Below are 15910 nucleotides of genomic sequence, written 5' to 3' on the forward strand. Positions count from 1 at the left end.
AGAGGAGAGGAGAGGAGAGGAGAGGAGAGGAGAGACCCACAGCCACCAGGATTGAGAAAACTAGACAGGGCCTGTACTAGGGGGTGGGTTGGGTGCATCAGTTTGAATTCATGGTTTGCAGCATATTGAGAATATATATAAAAATAGAATAGATGAAATAATGGCAACTAGTCCTTTATCTGATACGTCATTTGCAAATATCTTCTCCCATTCTGTAGGTTGTCTTTGAGTTTTGTTGACTGTATCCTTTGCTGTGCAAAAGCTTCTTATCCTGATGAAGTCCCAATAGTTCATTTTTGCTTTTGTTTCTTTTGCCTTCGTGGATGTATCTTGCAAGAAGTTACTGTGGCCAAGTTTAAAAAGGGTGTTGCCTGTGTTCTCCTCTAGGATTGTGATGGACTCTTGTCTCACATTTAGATCTTTCATCCATTTTGAGTTTATCTTTGTGTATGGTGCAAGAGAGTGGTCTAGTCTCATTCTTCTGCATGTGGATGACCAATTTTCCCAGCACCATTTATTGAAGAGACTGTCTTTCTTCCAGTGGATCGTCTTTCCTCCTTTATCGAATATTAGTTGACCATAAAGTTCAGGGTCCACTTCTGGGTTCTCTATTCTGTTCCATTGATCTGTGTCTGTTTTTCTGCCAGTACTAGTTTCCAAGATCTATAAAGAACTTCTTAAACTCAACACCAAAGAAACAATTCAATCATGAAATGGGCAAAAGACATGAAGAGAAATCTCACAGAGGAAGACATAGACATGGCCAACACGCACATGAGAAAATGCTCTGCATCACTTGCCATCAGGGAAATACAAATCAAAACCACATGAGATCCCACCTCACACCAGTGAGAATGGGGAAAATTAACAAGGCAGGAAACCACAAATGTTGGAGAGGATGTGGAGAAAAGGGAACCCTCTTACACTGTTGGTGGGAATGTGAACTGGTGCAGCCGCTCTGGAAAACTGTGTGGAGGTTCCTCAAAGAGTTAAAAATAGACCTGCCCTACGACCCAGCAATTGCACTGTTGGGGATTTACCCCCAAAGATTCAGATGCAGTGAAACGCCTGGACACCTGCACCCCGATGTTTCTAGCAGCCATGTCCACAATAGCCAAACTGTGGAAGGAGCCTCGGTGTCCATCGAAAGATGAATGGATAAAGAAGATGTGGTTTATGTATACAATGGAATATTACTCAGCCATTAGAAACGACAAATACCCACCATTTGCTTCAACGTGGATGGAACTGGAGGGTATTATGCTGAGTGAAGTAAGTCAATCGGAGAAGGACAAACAGTGTATGTTCTCATTCATTTGGGGAATATGAATAATAGTGAAAGGGAATATAAGGGAAGGGAGAAGAAATGTGTGGGAAATATCAGAAAGGGAGACAGAACATAAAGACTCCTAACTCTGGGAAATGAACTAGGGGTGGTGGAGGGGGAGGAGGGCGGGGGGGGTTAATGGGTGACGGGCACTGAGGGGGCACTTGACGGGATGAGCACTGGGTGTTATTCTGTATGTTGGTAAATTGAACACCAATAAAAATTAATTTATAAAAAATAAAAAAAATAAAAAATAAAAAAAAATAAAAAAATAAAAATAAAAAATAAAATATAAATAAATAAATAAATAAAGGCTAAAGCTATCCAAATTTGATGAGGGCCATGAGTCTGCATACACAGGAAGCTCATGAACTCCAATAGGATAAGCTCAAAGATAACTTTAATGTAAGTGAGCTAGATGCTGTACTTAAATGCCAAAGGTGTAGGGGGAATATTTCTATATATGTAATGTGTTTTTTATACTTTATGTTTTTAAAATTTTTCTTTATTTGAGAGACACAGAGAGGGAGAATGAGTAGGGGAGGAGGAGCAGACGCATAGGGAGAAGCAGACACCCCATTGAGCAGGAAGCCTGATGCAAGACTCAACTCCAGGACCCCGGGATCATGACCTGAGCTGAACGCAAACACTTCACCTACTGAACCACCCAGGTGCCCCATACGTTCTGTGTTTTATTATTTTTCCTTTTTTTTTCTTTTTTCTTTTTCTTTTTTTTCTTTCTTTTTTCTCTTTTTTCCTTTTTTTATTTTCTCTTTTTTCCTTTTTTCCTTTTTTTCTCTTTTTCTCTTTTTTCTTTTGTTTTTTCCTTTTTTCCTCTCTTTTTTTTCCTCCTTTTTACGTTCTGTGTTTTAATATAAAATACTAAGCTAGTTAAGCTCAGTGATATTTACCCAAGGAAAGCAGTTGTAGCCATATTGATCTCAAATAAAACAAACTGAAAGACAAAAGTTTCATCCCCCTTCCTGGGGATGAAGAGTGATAACACAGTTCTCAATGTGCACACACCTGGACTACAGCTCTAAAATACTAAACAGGAAATGGAAAGACCTGCAGGAAGAATCACAGATTCACAGTTATCATGGAAGATGTTAACATTTATGTCTCCATCATGCACAGAGCAAGAGGAGAACACAGGCAACACCCTTTTTGAACTTGGCCACAGTGACTTCTTGCAAGATACATCTATGAAGGCAAGAAAAACAAACACAAAAATGAACTATTGGGACTTCATCAAGATAAAAAGCTTTTCCACAGCAAAGGATACAGTCAACAAAACTAAAAGACAACCTATAGAATGGGAGAAGATATTTGCAAGTGACCTATCAGATAAAGGGCTAGTATCCAAGATCTATAAAGAACTTATGAAACTCAACACCAAAGAAAGAAACAATCCAATCATGAAATGGGCAAAAGACACGAAGAGAAATCTCACAGAGGAAGACCTAGACATGGCCAACATGCACATGAGAAAATGCTCCACATCACTTGCCATCAGGGAAATACAGATCAAAACCACAATGAGATCCCACCTCACACCAGTGAGAATGGGGAAAATTAACAAGGCAGGAAACCAAAAATGTTGGAGAGGATGTGGAGAAAGGGGAACCCTCTTGCACTGTGGGTGGGAATGTGAACTGGTGCAGCCACTCTGGAAAACTGCGTGGAGGTTCCTCAAAGAGTTAAAAATAGACCTGCCCTATGACTCAGCAATTGCCCTTTGGTATTTACCCCAAAGATACAGATGCAGTGAAATGCCGAGACACCTGCACCCCAATGTTTCTAGCAGCCATGTCCACAATAGCCAAACTGTGGAAGGAGCCTCGGTGTCCATTGAAAGGTGAATGGATAAAGAAGATGTGGTCTATGTGTACAATGGAATATTACTCAGCCATTAGAAATGACAAATACCCACCATTTACTTCGACGTGGTTGGAACTGGAAGGTATTGTGCTGAGTGAAGTAAGTCAATGGGAGAAGGACAAACATTATATGGTCGCATTCATTTAGGGGATATAAAAAATAGTGAAAGGGAGTGAAGGGGAAAGGAGAGAAAATGAGTGAGAATATCAGTGAGGGAGACAGAACATGAGAGACTCCTAACTCTGGGAAACAAGGGGTGGTGGAAAGGGAGGTGGGTCGGGCATTGGAGTGACTGGGTGATGGGCACGGAGGGGGGCACTTGATGGGATGAGCACCGGATGTTATACTATATATTGGGAAATCAAACTCCAATGAAAAAATATACATAAAGAAGACAAAAAAACCAGCGGATGAATATTGGTAAAAATGCACTTGCTGTTATCACTATATCAATAACTGGACCTGCTGGGCTTATGCAGGACTGGAAGAGCCACTGCAGCAGTCTCACACATTCCAAGCCTTGCAGAACATTCACTCACTGTTCCATAATGTGGCCATAAAAAAAGACCCACCATGTTGCCAAGGACGAAGGGCATTTAGTTACAGAGTGACAGCAGCATGATTACACCTTGAGGGACTGTCGTCTCCCCTTTGTATCTCCTTCAGGCTGGGCCAGCACTTCTGTGGGTCGGACTCTGTCTCTGGTAGAGAGCCCTACACCTCCTCTTCTGCATGACCTCAGACCCCAATCAAGGTGTGCTTATCCCAGGTCTTGGGGTCCCACTCCTCCACTGCTAGACCCTTCCTTTTGTGGGAGAGACCTCTTGGCTTTTGAATTCAGTCTGCTTTGTAACCCTCACCACTCTGAGACCAGATGCTGGACCCAATTTTTAGTACTATTTGTCCTCAGGCCACAGGATAGGGGGCCCTTTACATGCTGTCATAGGGGATTCCTGGTGTTCACCCAGTTCCCTGAGTTGACAGAAAAGGGGGCTGACTCACTGAGCCATCTTCCTTCTTTAGTCTCAGTGAACACCACTGAGCTACACCACTGTGTCCACTGGCCATCTGATGCCCACTGACCCATGACTCTTAAAGGCTACAGATGAAAAACAAATAAATAAAGGCTACAGATGTTGCACATGGTGTACCCCCTTCCTGCCCATGTTCCATTATGAGCATTCAAGAGGGTTTCTTTAAAGGAACTACTTATAGGTAGAATATGACAGAACCATGGGAGCAGTGCAGTATGGCCAGTGTGACAGTAGAGCTGTTTCCATCCCAAGGTCCAAATATCAACTTGTTTTGGACAAGACATAAACTATAAAAGACACTATTGAGGGAGACAAGATGGCGGAAGAGTGGGAAACTTCATTTCATCTGTTCCTTTGAATCTAACTAGATAACCATCAAAGGACTCTGATCACCCATGAATGTAAGAAAAGAATATCTGGAACTCTATAAGGAGAAAAGTGACCACTTTTTCAAAGTCAGAGATGCGGAGAAGTGACTGTGAGGGGAGGTATCAGAAGATAAACGTTGTGGGGATGGAGCCTCCAGAAGCCAGCTACTGGAAAGTGATACAGCCCAGGAGGGCACCATGTGAACCCTTAGAAATCTGCTCCAATTAGAGATGTCCCTGCATGAAAGGTGCTCAGGGGGTGAAATGGGCAGAAATGTAGGTGAGGCAGTGTGGTCTCAGGATTCCAGGAGTCACAGAGTTAAGGGTGGTGCCTGAGCCGGTGGAGTTCCCAAGCAGTGGAGCAGGGAGAATGGTTGTGGTCAGTGAGCCCAGGAGAGGCTCTCAACTTGGTTCTCCATAGACCATGAGCCAGGGCCCAACTTACCACACCCTGCCTGGGGACTGTGCAGAGGACTGGAGCATGGGGGCCCTCTGTCATCCGCAGGAGGAGTGAAGCAGGTGCACCTGTCACCAGACAACAGCTCTCAGGGTGGGGTCCCACTAAAAGGCAGTATCAGGTGGACTTCCACCTTCCCTCAGGGGAGGGGCAGAGAGGGTGCACGCACCATCCAGGGGCTGTTATCAGTGTCGGTGCCTTGCACAGTGCAGTGGAACAGGACACTGTTTTCCCCCAAGAAGATTTGTGTGGGCATGTTACCCGGGGGGTGTGGAGGCTGTGGCACACACAAAATTGATGACTGCTTGTCCCTGAGGCTTTGCTGAAGGGGGGGGGGCTGTGATCCTTTAGCTCTGGGGCTGGAGATCAGGGTGCAGCCTTTTTTGTTTGGATCCTCTGAAGAGGAGAGGAATGCCTTTAGGGAACTAAAACCACACTGAGGACCAGCGTCCACTGAGCCCAACCCCTGGGAAGGGTCAAAGCATCTCCAACCAGACACAGACACCTGAGATTCAGCACAGCAGCTCCTCCACCAAAAGATGAGCTACAAGAACAGGTGAACAGGGATCCCTGGGTGGCGCAGCGGTTTAGCGCCTGCCTTTGGCCCAGGGCACGATCCTGGAGACCCGGGATCGAGTCCCACGTCGGGCTGCCGGTGCATGGAGCCTGCTTCTCCCTCTGCCTGTGTCTCTGCCTCTCTCTCTCTCTCTCTCTGACTATCATAAATAAATAAAAATTTAAAAAAAGAACAGGTGAACAGCAAGTTTATTGATTGCAGGATTGCAATACTCCTTTGCTAGGAGAAAATAGTATATAGAACTCGAGATTTTTTTTCTCGTGATTCATTATCACATTTAAACTCTTCCATTTCTATTTTATTTCTTTCTCTTTCAACTATTTTCTTATTTTATCAACTCTTTGTTCTTAATCCTTTTAACTTTCATTTTTTACATATATATTTTATGGATATACTCTTCATTTTGGCTTCCTTTTACTCTATTCGTTTTACTAGGGTATATATAAGTTTTGCTTTCTTTTTTTTTATAAATTAATTTTTATTGGTGTTCAATTTACCAACATACAGAATAACACCCAGTGCTCATCCCGTCAAGTGTCCCCCTCAGTGCCCGTCACCCATTCACCCCCACCCCCCGCCCTCCTCCCCCTCCACCACCCCTAGTTGATTTCCCAGAGTTAGAAGTCTTTATGTTCTGTCTCCCTTTCTGATATTTCTCACACATTTCTTCTCCCTTCCCTTATATTCCCTTTCACTATTATTCATATTCCCCAAATGAATGAGAACATACACTGTTTGTCCTTCTCCGGTTACTGTGGCCAAGTTCAAAAAGGGTGTTGCCTGAGTTCTCCTCTGGGATTTTGATGGAATCTTGTCTCACATTTAGATCTTTCATCTATTTTGAGTTTATCTTTGTGTATGGTGCAAGAGAGTGGTCCAGTTTCATTCTTCTGCATGTGGATGTCCAATTTTCCCAGCACCATTTATTGAAGAGACTGTCTTTCTTCCAGTGGATCGTCTTTCCTCCTTTATCGTATATTAGTTGAGCATAAAGTTCAGGGTCCACTTCTGGGTTCTCTATTCTGTTCCACTGATCTATGTGTCTGTTTTTGTGCCAGTACCACACTGTCTTGATGACCACAGCTTTGTAGTACAACCTGAAATCTGGCATTGTGATGCCCCCAGATATGGTTTTCTTTTTTTAAAATTCCCCTGGCTGTTTGGGGTCTTTTCTGATTCCACACAAATCTTAAAATAATTTGTTCTAAGTCTCTGAAGAAAGTCCATGGTATTTTGATAGGGATTGCATTATACGTGTAAATTGCCCTGGGTAACATTGACATTTTCACAATATTAATTCTGCCAATCCATGAGCGTGGAATATTTTTCCATCTCTTTGTGTCTTCCTCAATTTCTTTCAGAAGTGTTCTGTAGTTTTTAGGGTATATTTTGAGAACCATTTGAATGGTAAATGGTTCTCCAACCTTTTATTTTCAGGTTGTAGGTGTCCTTCTGTCTAAAATGAGTCTCTTGTAGACAGCAAATAGATGGGTCCTGTTTTTTTATCCAGTCTGAAACCCTGCGCCTTTTGATGGGGTCATTAAGCCCATTCACGTTCAGAGTTACTATTGACAGATATGAGTTTAGTGTCATCATGATATCTATTTAGTCCTTGTTTTTGTGGATTGTTCCACTGAACTTCTTCTTAAAGGGGAGTTTTAAGAGTCCCCCTTAAAATTTCTTGCAGAGCTGGTTTGGAGGTCACATATTCTTTCAGTTCCTGCCTGTCTTGGAAGCTCTTTATCTCTCCTTCCATTTTGAATGAGAGCCTTGCTGGATAAAGTATTCTTGGTTGCATGTTCTTCTCATTTAGGACCCTGAATATATCCTGCCAGCCCTTTCTGGCCTGCCAGGTCTCTGTGGAGAGGTCTGCTGTTACCCTAATATTCCTCCCCATGAAATCAGGGACTTCTTGTCTCTTGCTGCTTTAAGGATCTTCTCTTTATCTTTGGAATTTGCAAGCTTCACTATTAGATGTCGAGGTGTTGAACGGTTTTTATTGATTTTAGGGGGGGATCTCTCTATTTCCTGGATCTGAATGCCTGTTTCCCTTCCCAGATTGGGAAAGTTTTCAGCTAGGATTTGTTCAAATACATATTCTGGCCCTCTGTCCCTTTCGGCGCCCTCGGGAACCCCAATTAAACGTAGGTTTTTCTTCCTTAGACTGTCATTTATTTGCCTTAATCTGTCTTCATGGTCCCTTAATTGTTTATCTCTTTTTTCCTCAGTTTCCCTCTTTGCCATTAACTTGTCTTCTATGTCACTCACTCGTTCTTCCACCTCGTTAACCCTCGTCGTTAGGACTTCTAGTTTGGATTGCATCTCATTCAATTGATTTTTAATTTCTGCCTGATTGGATCTAAATTCTGCAGTCATGAAGCCTCGTGAGGCCTTAATGCTTTTTTCTAGAGCCACCAGTAGCTGTATAATAGTGCTTCTGAATTGGCTTTCTGACATTGAAGTGTAATCCAGATTTTGTAACTCTGCGGGAGAGAGGGCTGTTTCTGATTCTTTCTTTTGAGGTGAGGTTTTCCTTCTAGTCATTTTGCTCAGTGCAGAGTGGCCAGAAACAAGTTGTATTGGAACACGGGGGAGTATCACTGGTCCCTCTAGCTGGTCTTCTGGGGGAGGGGCCTGCTGTGCTGATTTTCAGGTGTTAGCACTTGGGGGAGCTGCTCTGCCCCTGCCTGCTGCAGGGCTCAGCGGGGGTTGTTTACCCCGTGAGGCCCCAGGAGGAACAGCAGCAGTTGCTATGGCAACTCTGGAAGCCTGGATTCAGCCTCCGCAGGAACTACGGGGCTCGGGGCTCTCGGCTCTCCGTCCGCAGGGCCTGGAGGCTCCGGGGCGGGGCCGCTGATCTGCTCAGCTCGGGGCAGGAGCGTCCTCGCTGTCCTGGGCCCTCCCGGCCTCTGCCTGTCCCGGGGGAGGCCGGATCCTGGGCTGTGTCCCGGCGCCCTGTGCTCCGGGGCCTGCGCTGTGGATTCGCGCTCCCGCCCCGCAGCCCCCTCCGCGGAGCCGCCGCCCGAGCCCCTCCGAGCTGCTCCGGTCGGTCCCCGCCGTGCGCGCTGCAGCCCTTAGGGAGCTCGGCGCACTCTCCCGCGGGCGCAGGTGTCTGTTAGTGTCCCCGGGAGCCCGAGGGCATCCCCGCCCTCCTGGGTCCTGCTCCAACTCCCTGCGAGCCCCTTTCCGCCCGCCCGGGAAGGTTGGTGCAGCTCCTGCTCCTCCGGGACGGGACGGGGCTCTCCTGTCCTGGGGACACTCGCCCCGGCCTCAGCCCGGCTCCTCGCGGGGCCCCTCCCCCTCGGAGGCCTTTTGTTTCTTTATTTCTTTTTCCCCGTCTTCCTACCTCGATAGAAGCGCGGACTCTTCTCACTGTAGCATTCCAGCTGGTCTCTCTTTACATCTCAGGCCGAATTCGTAGATTTTCAGGATGGTTTGAAGGTTATCTAGGTAATTTGGTGGGGACAGGTGATTTGGGGACCCTGCTCTTCCGCCATCTTGCTCCTCCCTCAAGTTTTGCTTTCTTTACAATTTAAGGATTTAGTGTCTTCTAACACAGAAACCAAAATACACTTAGGAACAAATAGATTACACAATTTGGTCAAACTTGTGAGACCATATTCTCTTTTCTCCCCTCCATTAATTTCTTTTTTTTATTTTGCTTTTCTGTTTTGCTTTCTGACTTCTTTGGATTTGTCTTGGGCATCTTTTGCTTGGGTCATGGTTGATATTTTTTTTCACTTACGATTACATATGTATTATAATATATATACACACATAGTCTAAAAATATATTTTATATAACATATACAGTATCTAAAAAACAAAGTATAACTTAGAGAAGCAGAGAGTAGATCAGTGGTATCAGAGGCTGAAGAAATGGGGAGACATTGCTAAAAGGGTGCAAAGTTGCAGTTACACAGGATGAATAATCGAGATCTAATTTACAGGAGTGATGACTATACTTACTATTAATACACTGATTACTAAAAATATGCTGAGAGAGTACATTTCAGGGATACTCATCACACACAAAGAATGGTAACTATGTGAAGAGGTGGTGACATGTTAATTAGGTTGCCTCTAGTACTCATTTCACCAATTACATATGTATTGAATAATCATGTTGCACACCTTAAATTATATGCAATCTTCATTTTAAATATATAAGAAATGAAAAAAATTAATTGACCGTATCTGGTCAATTGTTCTCTCCATTCCACTGATGTATATGCCTATCCTTTTTATATAAATTTATTTTTTATTGGTGTTCAATTTGCCAACATATAGAATAACACCCAGTGCTCATCCCATCAAGTGCCCCCCTAAGTGTCATGGTTGATATTTTTGATTCTGTTCACTTGTTACTCCATTCTTCTCTGGAAAAAAATGACTAGAAGGAGAAATTCACAACAAAAGAAAGAACCAGGGGCAGGGCAAGATGGCGGGAGAGTAGGATCCCCAAGTCACCTTCCCCACCAACTTGCCTAGATAACTTTCAAATCACCCTGAAAACCTATGAATTCAGCCTGAGATTTAAAGAGAGAACACCTGGAATGCTACAGTGAGAAGAGTTCGCACTTCTATCAAGTACAACTTGTTTTTGGCCACTCTACACTGAGCAAAATGTCAAGAAGGAAAACCTCACCACAAAAGAAAGAATCAGAAATAGTCCTCTCTCCCACAGAGTTACAAAATTTGGAATACAATTCAATGTCAGAAAGCCAATTCAGAAGCACAATTAGAAAGCTACTGGTGGCTCTAGAAAAAAGCATAAAGGTTTCAAGAGACTTCATGACTGCAGAATTCAGATCTAATCAGGCCGAAATTAAAAATCAATGAAATGAGATGCAATCCAAACTAGAGGTCCTAATGACAAGAGTTAATGAGGTAGAAGAAAGAGTGAGTGACATAGAAGACACATTGATGGCAAGGAAGGAAGTTAAGGAAAAAGAGGAAAACAATTAAAAGATCATGAGGAAAGCTTAAGGGAAATAAACGACAGCCTCAGAGGGAAAAGTCTACGTTTAGTTGGGGTTCCCAAGGGCGCCAAAAGGGACAGAGGACCAGAAAGTGTATTTGAACAAATCATAGCTGAGAACTTCCCTAACATGGGAAGGTAAACAGGCATTCGGGTCCAGGAGATAGAGAGATCCCCCCTAAAATCAATAAAACTGTTCAACACCCCAATATTTAATACTGAAACTTGCAAATTCCAGATAAAGAGAAAACCCTTAAAGAAGCAAGAGACAAGAGATCCCTAAACTTTATGGGGAGAAGTATTAGGTTAACAGCAGACCTCTCCACAGAGACCTGGCAGGCCAGAAAGGGCTGGCAGGATATATTCAGGGTCCTAAATGAGAAGAACATGCAACCAAGAACACTCTATCCAGCAAGGCTCTCATTCAGAATAGAAAGAGAGTTAAAGAGTTTCCAAGATAGGCAGAAACTGAAAGAATATGTGACCACCAAACCAGGTCTTCAAGAAATATTAAGGGGGACCCTGTAAAAGAAACAGGGAATCCAAGGAAACACTCCACAAAAACAGGGACTGAATACGTATTATAATGACACTAAATTCATATCTTTCAATAGTAACTCTGAACGTGAATGGGCTTAACGATCCCATCAAAAGGCGCAGGTTTCAGACTGGATAAAAAAAAGCAAGACCCATTTATTTACTGTCTACAAGAGACTCGTTTTGGATGTAAGGACACTGACAGCTTTAAAATGAAAGGTTGGAGAACCATTTACCATTCAAATGGTCCTCAAAAGAAAGCAGGGGTAGCCATCCTCATATCAGATAAATTAAAGTTTATCCCAAACACTGTAGTAAGAGATGAAGAGGGACATTATGTCATACTTAAAGGTTCTATCCAACAAGAGGACCTAACAACCATGAATATTTAGGCCCCAAATGTGGGAGCTGCCAAGTATATCAACCAATTAACCAAAGATAAGACATATTTAGATAATAATACACTTATACTGGGAAACTTCAACACGGCGCTTTCTCCAAATAATAGATCTTCTAAGCACAACATCTCCAAAGAAACAAGAGTTTTAAATGATACACGGGACCAGATGGATTTCACAGATATTTACAGAACTTTACATCCAAACGCAACTGAATACACATTCTTCTCAAGTGCACATGGAACTTTCTCCAGAATAGACCACATACTGGGTCACAAATCAGGTCTTAAGTGATACCAAAGGATTGGGATTGTCCCCTGCATATTTTCTGACAATAATGCTTTGAAACTAGAACTAAATCACAAGAAGAAGTTTGGAAGGATTTAAAACACATGGAGGTTAAGGACCGTCGTGCTAAAAGATGAAAGGGTCGACCAAGAAATTAGGGAAGAATTAAAAAGTTTCATAGAAACTAATGAGAATAAAGATATGACCGTTCAAATTCTTTGGGATACAGCAAAAGCAGTACCAAGGGGGAAACACAACACAATACTAGCATCCCTCAAAAAACTGGAAAGAACTCAAATGCAAAAGCTAACCTTGCACCTAAAGGAACGGAGAAAGAAGAGCAAGTGAAGCCTACACCTAGGAGAAGAAGAGAGTTAATAAAGATTCAAGCAGAGCACAATGAAATAGAGACCAGAAGAGCTGTAGAAGAGATCAACAAAACCAGGAGTTGGTTCTTTGAAAGAATTAATAAGATAGATAAAGCGTTAGCCAGCCTTATGAAAAACAAAAGAGAAAATACTCAAACTAATAAACTCGTGAATGAAAAATGAGAGATCACCACCAACACCAAGGAAATACAAATGATTTCATTTTATTTTTTTAACACTTTGCCATATAATTTATTTTCAAATATTGCTCATACCTGTTTCTAGACATTCTGAGCCATTCTACTTCATATGTCTAGAAGCATGCCAACACCATATTTTCTGATGACTCTGGATTTTTTTATTAGAGTTTCAATTTTTCAACATATAGCATAACACCCAGTGCTCATCCCGTCAAGTGCCCTCCTCAGTGCCCGTCACCCAGTCACCCCCACCCCCCACCCTCCTCCCCTTCCAACACCCCTAGTTCATTTCCCAGAGTTAGGAGTCTCTCATGTTCTGTCTCCCTTTCTGATATTTCCCATTCATTTTCTCTCCTTTCCCCTTTATTCCTTTTTACTATGTTTTATAATTTTCAGGGTCTTTTATGATTCCATACAAATCTTAAATTGATTTGTTCCAACTCTGCGAAGAAAGACCATGGTGTTTTGATAGGGATTGCATTAAATGTATAAATTGGCCTGAGTAGCATTAACATTTTCATAATATTAATTCTTCCAATCCATGAGCATGAAATATTTTTTCCATCTTTTTGTGTCTTCCTCAATTTCTTTCAGAAATGTTGTGTAGTTTTTAGGGTATAGATCCTATGACTCTTTGGTTAGGTTTATTCCTAGAAATCTTATGCTTTGGGTGCATGGTGAAAATTAACAAGACCGGAAACACCAAGTGTTGGAGAGGATGTGGAGAAAGGGGAACCCTCTTGCACTGTTGGTGGGAATGTGAACTGGTGCAGCCACTCTGGAAAACTGTGTGGAGGTTCCTCAAAGAGTTAAAAATAGACCTGCCCTACGACCCAGCAATTGCACTGCTGGGGATTTACCCCAGAGATTCAGATGCAATGAAACGCCGGGACACCTGCACCCCGATGTTTCTAGTAGCCATGTCCACAATAGCCAAACTGTGGAAGGACCCTCGGTGTCCATCGAAAGATGAATGGATAAAGATGTGGTCTATGTATACAATGGAATATTCCTCAGCCATTAGAAACGACAAATACCCACCATTTGCTTCAATGTGGATGGAACTGGAGGGGATTATGCTGAGTGAACTAAGTCAATCAGATAACGACAGGAGGAGGAGGGGCAAGATGGCAGAAGAGTAGGGTCCCCAAGTCACCTGTCCCCACCAAATTACCTAGATAACCTTCAAATCATCCTGAAAATCTACGAATTCGGCCTGAGATGTAAAGAGAGACCAGCTGGAAGGCTACAGTGAGAAGAGTTCGCGCTTCTATCAAGGTAGGAAGACGGGGAAAAAGAAATAAAGAAACAAAAGGCCTCCGAGGGGGAGGGGCCCCGCGAGGAGCCGGGCTGAGGCCGGGGCGAGTGACCCCAGGACAGGAGAGCCCCGTCCCGGAGGAGCAGGAGCTGCACCAACCTTCCCGGGCGGGCGGAAAGGGGCTCGCAGGGAGTTGGAGCAGGACCCAGGAGGGCGGGGATGCCCTCGGGCTCCCGGGGACACTAACAGACACCTGCGCCCCGGGGGAGTGCCCCGAGCTCCCTAAGGGCTGCAGCGCGCACGGCGGGGCCGGAGCAGCTCGGAGGGGCTCGGGGGCGGCTCCAGGGAGGGAGCTGTGGGGCGGGAGCGCGAATCCACCAGCGCAGGCCCCGGAGCACAGGGCGCCGGGACACAGCCCAGGATCCGGCCTCCCCCGGGACAGGCAGAGGCCGGGAGGGCCCAGGACAGCGAGGACGCTCCTGCCCCGAGCTGAGCAGATCAGCGGCCCCGCCCCGGAGCCTCCAGGCCCTGCGGATGGAGAGCCGAGAGCCCCGAGCCCCGTAGTTCCTGCGGAGGCTGAATCCAGGCTTCCAGAGTTGCCATAGCAACTGCTGCTGTTCCTCCTGGGGCCTGACGGGGTAAACAACCCCCGCTGAGCCCTGCAGCAGGCAGGGGCAGAGCAGCTCCCCCAAGTGCTAACACCTGAAAATCAGCACAGCAGGCCCCTCCCCCAGAAGACCAGCTGGACGGACCAGTTCCAGGGGAAGTCAAGGGACTTAAGGTATAGAGAATCAGAAGATACTCCCCCGGGTTTTTTATTTTGTTTTGTTTTGTTTTGTTTTGTTTTGTTGTTGTTGTTGTTGTTTTTGCTTTTGATTTCTGTTTGCTTCCCCCACCCTTTTTTTACTTTCTTTCTTTTTCTTTCTCTTTTTCTTCTCTATTTTTCTTCCTTTTTTCTTTTTTTCTTTTTCTCTTTTCTTTCCTTCTTTCTCTCCACTCTTTTTCTCCTTTTCCCAATACAACTCGTTTTTGGCCACTCTGCATGGAACAAAATGACTAGAAGGAAAACCTCACCTCAAAATGAAGAATCAGAAACAGTTCTCTATCCCACAGAGTTACAAAATCTGGATTACAATTCAACGTCACAAAGCCAATTCAGAAGCACTATTGTACAGCTACTAGTGGCTCTAGAACAAAGCATAAAGGACTCAAGAGACTTCATGACTGCAGAATTTAGATCCAGTCAGGCAGAAATTAAAAATCAATTGAATGAGATGCAATCCAAACTAGAACTCCTAACAACAAGGGTTAACGAGGTGGAAGAACAAGTGAGTGACATAGAAGACAAGTTGATGGCAAAGAGGGAAACTGAGGAAAAAAGAGACAAATGATTAAAGAACATGAAGATAGATTAAGGCAAATAAATGACAGTCTAAGGAAGAAAAACCTACATTTAATTGGGGTTCCCGAGGGCGCTGAAAGGGCCAGAGGGCCAGAATATGTATTTCAACAAATCAGAGCTAAAACTTTCCTAATCTGGGAAGGGAAACAGGCATTCAGATCCAGGAAATAGAGAGATTCCCCCCCTAAAATCAATAAAAACCCTTCAACACCTCGACATCTAATAGTGAAGCTTGCAAATTCCAAAGATAAAGAGAAGATCCTTAAAGCAGCAAGAGAAAAGAAATCCCTGACTTTTATGGGGAGGAGTATTAGGGTAATAGCAGACCTCTCCACAGAGACGTGGCAGGCCAGAAAGGGCTGGCAGGATATATTCAGGGTCCTAAATGAGAAGAACATGCAACCAAGAATACTTTATCCAGCAAGGCTCGCATTCAAAATGGAAGGAGAGATAAAGAGCTTCCAAGACAGGCAGGAACTGAAAGAATATGTGACCTCCAAACCAGCTCTGCAAGAAATTTTAAGGGGGACTCTTAAAACTCCCCTTTAAGAAGAAGTTCAGTGGAACAATCCACAAAAACAAGGACTAAATAGATATCATGATGACACTAAACTCATATCTGTCAATAGTAACTCTGAACGTGAATGGGCTTAATGACCCCATCAAAAGGCGCAGGGTTTCAGACTGGATAAAAAAGCAGGACCCATCTATTTGCTGTCTACAAGAGACTCATTTTAGACAGAAGGACACCTACACCCTGAAAATAAAAGGTTGGAGAATCATTTACCATTCAAATGGTCCTCAAAAGAAAGCAGGGGTAGCCATCCTTATATCA

General features: G+C 43.9%; 1 gene segment (V, D, J or C); it reads left to right on the forward strand.

Moving 5' to 3' along the window:
• Window positions 1-15910, forward strand: part of LOC129514712 (immunoglobulin heavy constant gamma 1-like) — a 34249-nt gene that overhangs the window by 1997 nt on the left and 16342 nt on the right.

Source organism: Nyctereutes procyonoides, unplaced genomic scaffold, assembly GCF_905146905.1.
Source record: "Nyctereutes procyonoides isolate TBG_1078 unplaced genomic scaffold, NYPRO_anot_genome, whole genome shotgun sequence".
Lineage (NCBI taxonomy): Eukaryota > Metazoa > Chordata > Mammalia > Carnivora > Canidae > Nyctereutes > Nyctereutes procyonoides.